At 42.8% G+C, this 9026-nt stretch overlaps 1 non-coding gene across 1 annotated transcript; it reads left to right on the plus strand.

The window, feature by feature from the left end:
- Positions 1-8434: 8434 nt before the first annotated feature.
- LOC113903757 lies at positions 8435-8558 on the plus strand. The gene has a single exon (XR_003514296.1). It is a non-coding gene; the product is annotated as a U6atac minor spliceosomal RNA (small nuclear RNA).
- Positions 8559-9026: the final 468 nt, after the last annotated feature.

Consider the following 9026-nt stretch of genomic DNA (forward strand, 5'->3'; position numbering starts at 1 on the left):
CCCTCCCTGTTTATGAGAGTCCGTGTTACCCAGTTTTGAGATCTAGTTTCTAGTCTCACAACTACAGCATTCCTAAAGTTCAAGTCCACATCATAAGAGAAAGAGAACAGATGGAAATTTGTCTGCTGTCTTGGTTGCTACTTTATTATTGATGTGTCTACTGGATGTCCCCACCTCAGCGGAGAGATTAGAGATGACTGGAATCTGACCCATCCAAGGGAAGGAGTCAGAACTTGGGGGCATAGAGGGGGCTGCAGAGGACCATGACTTACCCAGAGAAAGGGAGGTAGTTTCTCCTTTCTCCTAGAAAGGTAGGAGGTAGAAAGCAGGGGCTGGATGCAATGAAGCCTGCAGGCCACACATCAAAATGTCCCCTAGATCAGGGGTTCCCAACCTCCAGGATCTAATGTCTGATGATCTGAGGTAGAGCTGATCATTTCTATTGTTAGAGATATAACAATAATAGAAATAAAGTGCACAGTAAATGTGACCCATTTGAATCATCCCCAAACCATCCCCTGACCCCTATCCCTAGAAAAATAATTGTCTTCCATGAAACCGGTCCCTAGTGCCAAACACTGGGGACCACTGCCCAAGAGCGGTTCACTGCAAGCTGCACTCAGGTCCTTAGTACCTACTTACTTAGAGAACCTGCATAAATATACACAGGCTTTCTTATGCATCTACTTCATATGTGAGGAGAGAGAAACCTGGATGTAACCAGATTTAGCTGAACTGGGTTTATGGGAAAGAAGGCCTAAATCCTGATTTATTGGCAGAGGAATTTGTCCTCCAGAATTTGAATTCTTATCCCTGAGCTAAAACAGGGCAAATGCCCAGCCTTTCACACCTTCTGACTCTTGGAAATGCTGCTTTTCCTCTTTTCTCTCTTGCTACGCCTGCTTGCCTTCCCTTTGGCCTCCTCAGACGCCACCACATACACTTGTGTGCATGCTCAGTTGCTTCAGTCATGTCCAACTCTTTGCCATCCTATGGACTGCAGCCCGCCAGGCTCCTCTGTCCGTGGTATTCTCCGGGCAAGAATACTGGAGTGAGTTGTCATGCCCCTCTTCCAGGGAATCTTCCTGACCCAGGGATCGAACCTGCATATCCTATGTCTACCTGGGTTGCCAAGTGGTCCACATATACATACATTTTATTAAAAGTTGAATTATCTTTGTTATTCTGTTGAAGGTCCCATCAAATTGCCAGAGGCCTTCCTTCAGCCTCCCCTGGGATCAACAGTGTGCAGCTGCCTGAGAAAAATCCACACATGTTTATAGAAAAACAGAAGTATATCATGCTGTGCGTGTATGTGTGTGTGTGTATGCTTGTAGGCATATGTATATGTGTGCATATGTATGCATAAATGTGCATGTGTTGTATAGGGCATAATCAGAAAGGAGAGAGAACAGGGGGTCAAGAGAAAGGGGCTGCCTGCATATATAAAGAACTATTGACCAGAAGGAATCAGTCCTTTCAATAACCCATCCACCCATCACCATGACAAAAACACAAGACAACACAATTAGGGAAGGAGGGATGCTTTTTTATCTTAGAGGAGGGAGAGAGACAAAAAGTAAGCAAGCTATGAAAAATAGACTTCTACCTCAATTTTCTTAACCAAATCCAAAATGTACTGCTTATAGCATTGGCAGTTTACAATGGCAATTAACATCAATCCTAGGGTCTAATTAACCTCAATCAACAAGTCTAAGTAGGTTAATTAAATAGGATTTGGCTAAGCATGAAGCAGAAAAATACAGCTGTCTCATTTAAATATGATTTACAGAGGAAAGTCACCCCTTACCAAAGTTTTTCAATTTCTTTTTGGGCGGCAAAGTAAATTGGAGGATGGGGTGGGGTGGAGGTGTCACCCAGAACACCTCTTATGGTCTGCCTCGTCTCAGATTTCCTTGGTCCAAGTCAGTCAGTATTGGAGCCTGTACCTCCAATATTCTTTCCAGGTTATTCGCCTTGATTTCAATCTAATCTTCTCTAAGAAACCTGGACTCATCCCTTTGTTGTTTATTTTGCACCTACCTATCCACCCCCACTCCCTTATGTTATAAATTCCTTCAGGGCACACAGTCTATTTGATTTATCCTCATCTCCTTAAAGTCATCAAGCAAAGTGCTTTGTGAGTAGTAAGTGCCCAATTAATCGTGCTTTTAATTGGATTTTCATCAAAATGTACTTTTTTCTCACCACGCCCCCAATCATAATTTGGATTCCTGGGCTTTAAGATAAAAGAGTCCAGATTCTGTGTGGGACGGAAGCATTGCAAGCTGCAGGGGTCTCTCTGGTCCTGTCTTCAGTGCCTTGTTGGCATCCCCAGGATTGTTCTACCCCTGTCATTCACCACGAGATCAAGGGGCCAATTTGGTCAATGGTGACATCAAAGGTTCTGAATATTTGACTTTCAAAAGAGCTCATCAGGGAACTTTCCTGATGGTTCAGTGGTTAAGATTTCACCTTCCAACACAGGCAGTGCAGGTTCGATCCCCGGCTGGAGAGCTAAGAACTCATATGCCTCTCAGCCAAAAGCCAAAACATAAAACAACAGAAGCAATATTATAACAAATTCAATAAAGACTTTGAAATATGAACCACATCAAAAAAAAATCTTTAAAAAAACAAAGAGCTAATCAGCATACACTTTAGGAGTTCCATGAACAGAGCCACTGCTATGGCTTGATAAGGTCAAACTGGCCAATTCAGACTCTGCATTAGTTCTGTCATTATTAAATGTCTGCAGCCTAGTGTGTCTGTGAAAAAAAATATGAATTTTTTTTCTTTTTATTAGAAGCATTTCAGGTTACATGGGCACACCTGTCTTCTCAAATAATACCCATCTTGTAGCTGACACTCTGAAAGCAAACAGAAGATCCTTCCGGGCCCTGAGCTGTCAGATCACAGAAGGGACCTCAGGAATCAGTCTGCTCCGCCCCCTCATTTGACATATGTGGAATACTCAAGCTAGCCAGGTCATGCTCCCCTGGAAACTGACCAGCCCTGAGCCCATTCTCTGCCCCTGATTCTGTTCTAGCCAGTAGGGAGCTGCTGTCACTCCATCAGGAATAAAAGCTCAGAGTCCTCTAGGCTTGCCAGAGCTCCACTGGAGACAAAGAACTGTAGAATCCGGTTGAGCTATCAGGTATTATTATTTACCGGGGGTAGGGGGTTGTCTGCACCCACTGGAGAGATAGAGTATGCCACTGTGGACGGGTTCCCAGACAGAGCCAAGGAACTATTGCAGCCACATTTTTTTTTCTTTTTAAAGAATTATTCTTTGATTTCTCTTCTTTATAGGAGTATAATTTCTTTATAATGTTGTGTGTGAGACACTTATTACTACAGTTATCTTAATGAAAAATTCAAATATATCATTTGAATGTTTATTTTTAGGTTTGAAAACTGAGGCTCAAGAATTTTTTTTCAAACCCAGATTTCTGAATCCTTCCTGTTTAACACCAATTGAGGTAGAAAATCAGATGAGTTAGAAGACCTAAGAGGACAGGGGCAGGCCTGTCTGATATGTGGGTTGACTGTTGGTCCTCGCAAGGACCCGGTTATCCTAATCCCACCTGCCTCTCTGTCTCCAGTCTCTCACTGTCCTCTGTCTGGTAAACATGCACACTTGCTTTCTTGTTTGTTTTGAGCCCTGTCTAAAACTGTTTTCATCACATGGCCCTTACATTGTTCTTTCTTTGAATTCTGAGCACCTGTCTAAGCTGGATTCCTCCTCTGGTTACTCCAGCCAAAAGCTGGGAATCCTCACAAGTGATTCTGTCTATCCTGAAAGGCCCTGTGACCTCCCTGCTCAACTGCCCTGGTTAAGACCTCTCCCTAGGTCAAACATCTCCCTCCCACAAATCAGTCTCTCCATCAAGACCCACGATTCATCTTAAGGGCTTCCCAGTGGCTCAGCAATAGAGAATCCGCCCTGATGCAGGAGACACGGGTTAGATCACTGGGACAAGAAGATCCCCGGGACAAGAAGATCCCCTGGAGGAGAGCATGGCAACTCACTCCAGTAATCTTGCTTGGAGTATCCCATGGACAGAGGCGCCTGGCAGGCTATAGTCCATGGGGTCTAAAAGTGTTGGACACAACTGAAGGGATTGAGCATGCATGCACTCATCTTAGAGGCAGTTTTCCACTCAAATCTTACATTCTAGGAGGGTTCAGTCCAACAGAACCTTCCATGATGATGGAAATATTCTGTATCTGCTCTGTCCAGTATGGTAGCCACTGATGGTATGGGACCATTGAGAATTTTGCAGTGTCAAGAAGAACAAGGTAGATCCACATGTATTGATGTGAACAATCTCCAGATACATTGGTAGGTCAAAATAAAAACAAAGCTTAGGACCTTCTTTTCAGCATGCCAACATTTATGTTATAAAAGTGAAAAGGTGCACTGAAACATAAGCTTGAATTCACAGATAATATCTCTGAATAAAATGAAAAAAAAGTAGCGTAATTTTATAAGGAGGAGAACCAGGGCTTTGGAGATAGGAATAGAAGAAAAACTTTGTTTCACTGAATTTTTTACCATGCACTTGTATTATCTAATTAAAGGTTGTTTAAATTTTGAAACATTAGTAACTGTGCTATTTAAACAGAGTACAAAAGGATGGAGGATTATAGTCTTAGTGATTTCTATCGTAAGTCCTCAGAATTTTAGAAATTTCTCCTATACCTCAGAATTATTCACAAAATCCCATCTATTTTATATGAATCATTTTCTGTCTAGTCACTAGAAATTTAGTTTGCATAAATATTTCTGCTGCTACTGCTGCTGCTGCTAAGTCGCTTCAGTTGTGTTCGACTCTGTGTGACCCCATAGACGGCAGCCCACCAGGCTCCCCCCATCCCTGGGATTCTCCAGGCAAGAACACTGGAGTGGGTTGCCATTTCCTTCTCCAATGCATGAAAGTGAAAAGTGAGAGTGAAGTCGCTCAGTCATGTCCAACTCTTAGTGACTCAAGGACTGCAGCCCACCGGGCTCCTCCTTCCATGGGATTTTCCAGGCAAGGGTACTGGAGTTTTACCCATAATGAACTTAAAAGTACAACTTTTAACTCATCATTTTCACACCAGTACTAACTGGTACATTTTTTAATCTCCATCAGTAGGACCTGAATTTAGAGATACATGTTTGGACTTCATTTTTGGATGTTGAACTTTATTCATTCCTTATTTTTCAAAACATTTGCATGAGTTAGTTTATTACTATCCATGTTAGAAAGTAGAAAATAGTATTTTTAACAATAAGTCAATTTCCTATTAAAATAAAGGCAGGACAATGAAAATTCTAACCGGAATCTAAAATTGGGTTTTTCTGTCAGTACCTTGAAAATACATAGACTTGAAAATGAGCCAAACTTTCCAATAAATATTAGTTACCTGGCAAATGCTCATTAAACATCCTTTATACAGAACACAGTGTAGGAATTCCATGAGGAAAATTCTCGAAGATGGTTCCTCTCTCCCTAAGAAAAATGTTTCCTGGGAAATGCGAGACACACATACTCATGGAAATAAGTAAGTGAAACAGAGCTCCACTTGATTAGTTTCAAGAGAATAATATGGTCAGAAAGTGGAGAGAACTAAAAATTTTCTGGCTGGGGTGTTGAGAAAAGGTTTTATTGAAGAGGTAAGATTTAAGTCACTCTTAAAGAATAGATATGACTTTTTATAAAATATATGATCCAAGTATTCAAGATAATTCCGATAGGAAATAGTATACACAAGTTTATCTTGACCATGTTATCGCATTCACCTTGAAGGTCAAATTAGATCAATCACCATCTTTCATCAAATTAGATCAATCATCAGCATTCATTGAATTAGATTAATCACCATCAATCATCAATTGTTATCGAGGAATTGGGAGAGTAGCACTTTCTTCCCCTTTACCCGTCGCTCTTCCCCTCCCTGCCTTCACCCTCTTTCCTATTCTATTCTTCTATCCCCCACCTCACCCAGCACATAACTGAGTCAACTGCAAAATTGGTATAAAAAAGAAAGAAAGAAAGAAAAATATTCAAGGAAGCTGTCTGTACACACCCTGTCACATGTCTAGCATGGATACAGAGTTAAAAGAGCAGCAGTCTGGTCCATGGGACTTTCCACACCTCATTCAGCAGTGGGATTGTTACCCTGAATCTCACACAGTGATGTCAGCCTGAGTTCTTCCAAGTTCACCATGGAGAAAAACACCTTTACTTGCTGACAGATATTCTACGAACTCCCTGCTTCTTTTAGGGAACTTTCTTGAGCAGTCCATACCAACTTCCCATACCCCCCAGACTTGACACTGAAACATGAAGATGTCATCTTCAAATTTCCTGTGGCTCCCAGTCCAAGGGCCTGATTGAGAGAAAGCCTTGAGGCCAGTCAGGGGCTTTGGGATACCAACATGACATACAAATCCCTCAACTCTTTTAAAAGTGTTGTTCTTTCCTTATCATTGTAATCGTACATCCTGCTCTCCCAGAGAGAATGCTCTTTAAACAGATTGGCCCTAAATCTCATTGCTGCCTGTGACCATTTCCCAAGACCTGGGCAGCTGTGCTATACCAGGTCTCACAGCATTTCTGCCCACAATCCAATCACATCAGCTCACAGCTCACCCATTACTCATGTGTTCATAAAGCTCTCTAGGAGGACACATGGTCCCTTGATGAAGGGAAATTTTCAGTCCAGAAACTTTTTGGACTGTCTTTAGCTAATGTGTTCATGCTCAGTCGCTCAGTCATGAGCGACTCTTTATGATCCTATGGACTATAACCCACCAGGCTCCTCTGGCCCTGAAATTTTTCCAGGGAAGAATACTATAGTGGGTTGCCATTTCCTTCTCCAGGGGGATCTTCCCAACTCAGGGATCAAGCCTGCATCTCCTGCATGCCCCTAGAGACGAGATTCAAAGAAATTCAAGGAATCTTTGTTGGTTCCTGTCCTTAAAAACCTTCTGCCTTAAAAGACAGGGAGATTTATTACCACCGAGTCACCTGGAAAGCCAAAGCCATCACCACCTATCTATAATGACTAATGCAGAAGATGTTTTATTCAGAATTGCATCTGATACTGGTGATGATTCTCAAACTATCGGTCTTTGATTGTTTCAACACTAACACCCTTTAGTTACTGATCCTGGCACAAGGGGTGATGGTGAACAGAGATACTAAAAAGAGTTGAGTGAGAAATACTGGGATTCTGTCCTACCCATCACCCCTTTTATGATCAGATCCCCAAAGAAATGCTCTCACATAGAATCTAGAGACTGGAGGGCTCCTTTTTTAACCATCTGGCCTTGAAACCCACACCCCCGAACTGGTCCTTTCTGCTGACACAGACAGGTCCTCTCCTTTCCCTCCAAATCCCAATTTTGCCATCAGGAAGTTACTGACCACAGCTACAAGAAGCATTTACAGGCACCCAAGCCTACCCTCAGGAAGCAAGAGCAAGTTGGATTTGCAAAAAGGAGCCAAGCTTAGTGACCTCCAACAAAGAAAAGGTGGCAGAAAGGTCTATGCCCTTTTAAGCATGGTGATCTTGTCTACTTGTGAAGTAACCAGCCAGGGTCTGGAAATGTGACCAGTTAATTAGTGACCCTTACAGTTGGAATGGAGAAGGCAATGGCACCCCACTCCAGTACTCTTGCCTGGAAAATCCCATGGATGGAGGAGCCTGGAAGGCTGCAGTCCATGGGGTCGCTGAGGGTCGGACAGGACTGAACAACTTCACTTTCACTTTTCACTTTCATGCATTGGAGAAGGAAATGGCAACCCACTCCAGTGTTCTTGCCTGGAGAATCCCAGGGACAGGGGAGCCTTGTGGGCTGCCATCTCTGGGGTTGCACAGAGTTGGACATGACTGAAGTGACTTAGCAGCAGCAACAGTTGGAAAACAACAGGAGACAGGGGCAGGAAGAGACAGACTTGCAAGTTTTCTCTCCTTCTTACAATATGTGGTGTGATAAGTGAGTAGTTCCTTCCCAAGAAAGCACAAGCTTTTTGAGAACAGGAGTCAAAAATTGTTCCTTGAATTTCTTTGAATCTCATCTCTGGGGCCTGGCTATGAAAGCACACACTAATCAATCAGATTTGACCAGCCTGTGGTCTGATTGACATCATCCTGACACCCACCTTCCTCATCTCCCCTCCTCCTTTCTTGTGTCCAGGTTTCCTGTGCTGATTCTGCAGGATAGTCTTGGGGGGAAGGAGACTTCCTGAATGCAAGTTGGCACCTGACCAGTGTCTTCTCCAGGCTCCTGCCTGCCAAGCCATAAACCATCTGCTGCACAGGGGATCTGACATGATAATCTCCCATTACCTTCAAGGAACAATGCATGCAAGGAAAACATAATGGGCCAACAATTTTAGATATTCCTGAGTTTTAAAATCGCAACAATAAAACCATATGAGTGTTGTATGAAAGGAGAGAAGGTTAGCACTCCTTTGACAAGGATTGAAGGGGCTCTTGGGCCTGACAATACACATATGTTAAGGCATTGCCTCCTATTTTGTGGCATCTAACCACTGTTTTTTAAAAACTATGGCTTATTTTGCATTGTTGTATGGCAGAAATCCAGAGAAGGCAATGGCACCCCACTCTAGTACTCTTGCTTGGAAAATCCCATGGACGGAGGAGCCTGTTAGGCTGCAATCCATGGGGTCGCTAAGAGTCGGACATGACTGAACGACTTCACTTTCACTTTTCACTTTCATGCATTGGAGAAGGAAATGGCAGCCCACTCCAGTGTTCTTGCCTGGAGAATCCCAGGGATGGGGGAGCCTGGTGGGCTGCCGTCTATGGGGTTGCACAGAGTCAGACACGACTGAAGTGACTTAGCATAGCATAGCATGGCATGGCAGAAATCAGCACAACATTGTAAAAAGAAATTTTAAGAATTTTAATAAAAAGACAAATAAAAGTAAATAAAAAACGTATGAAGACAAAGCAGCAACCATCAATGCCCAAATGATCACAAGTGTAAATTATTTAGCTGTTGTGGA

The sequence above is a fragment of the Bos indicus x Bos taurus genome, chromosome 13 (assembly GCF_003369695.1).
Source record: "Bos indicus x Bos taurus breed Angus x Brahman F1 hybrid chromosome 13, Bos_hybrid_MaternalHap_v2.0, whole genome shotgun sequence".
Lineage (NCBI taxonomy): Eukaryota > Metazoa > Chordata > Mammalia > Artiodactyla > Bovidae > Bos > Bos indicus x Bos taurus.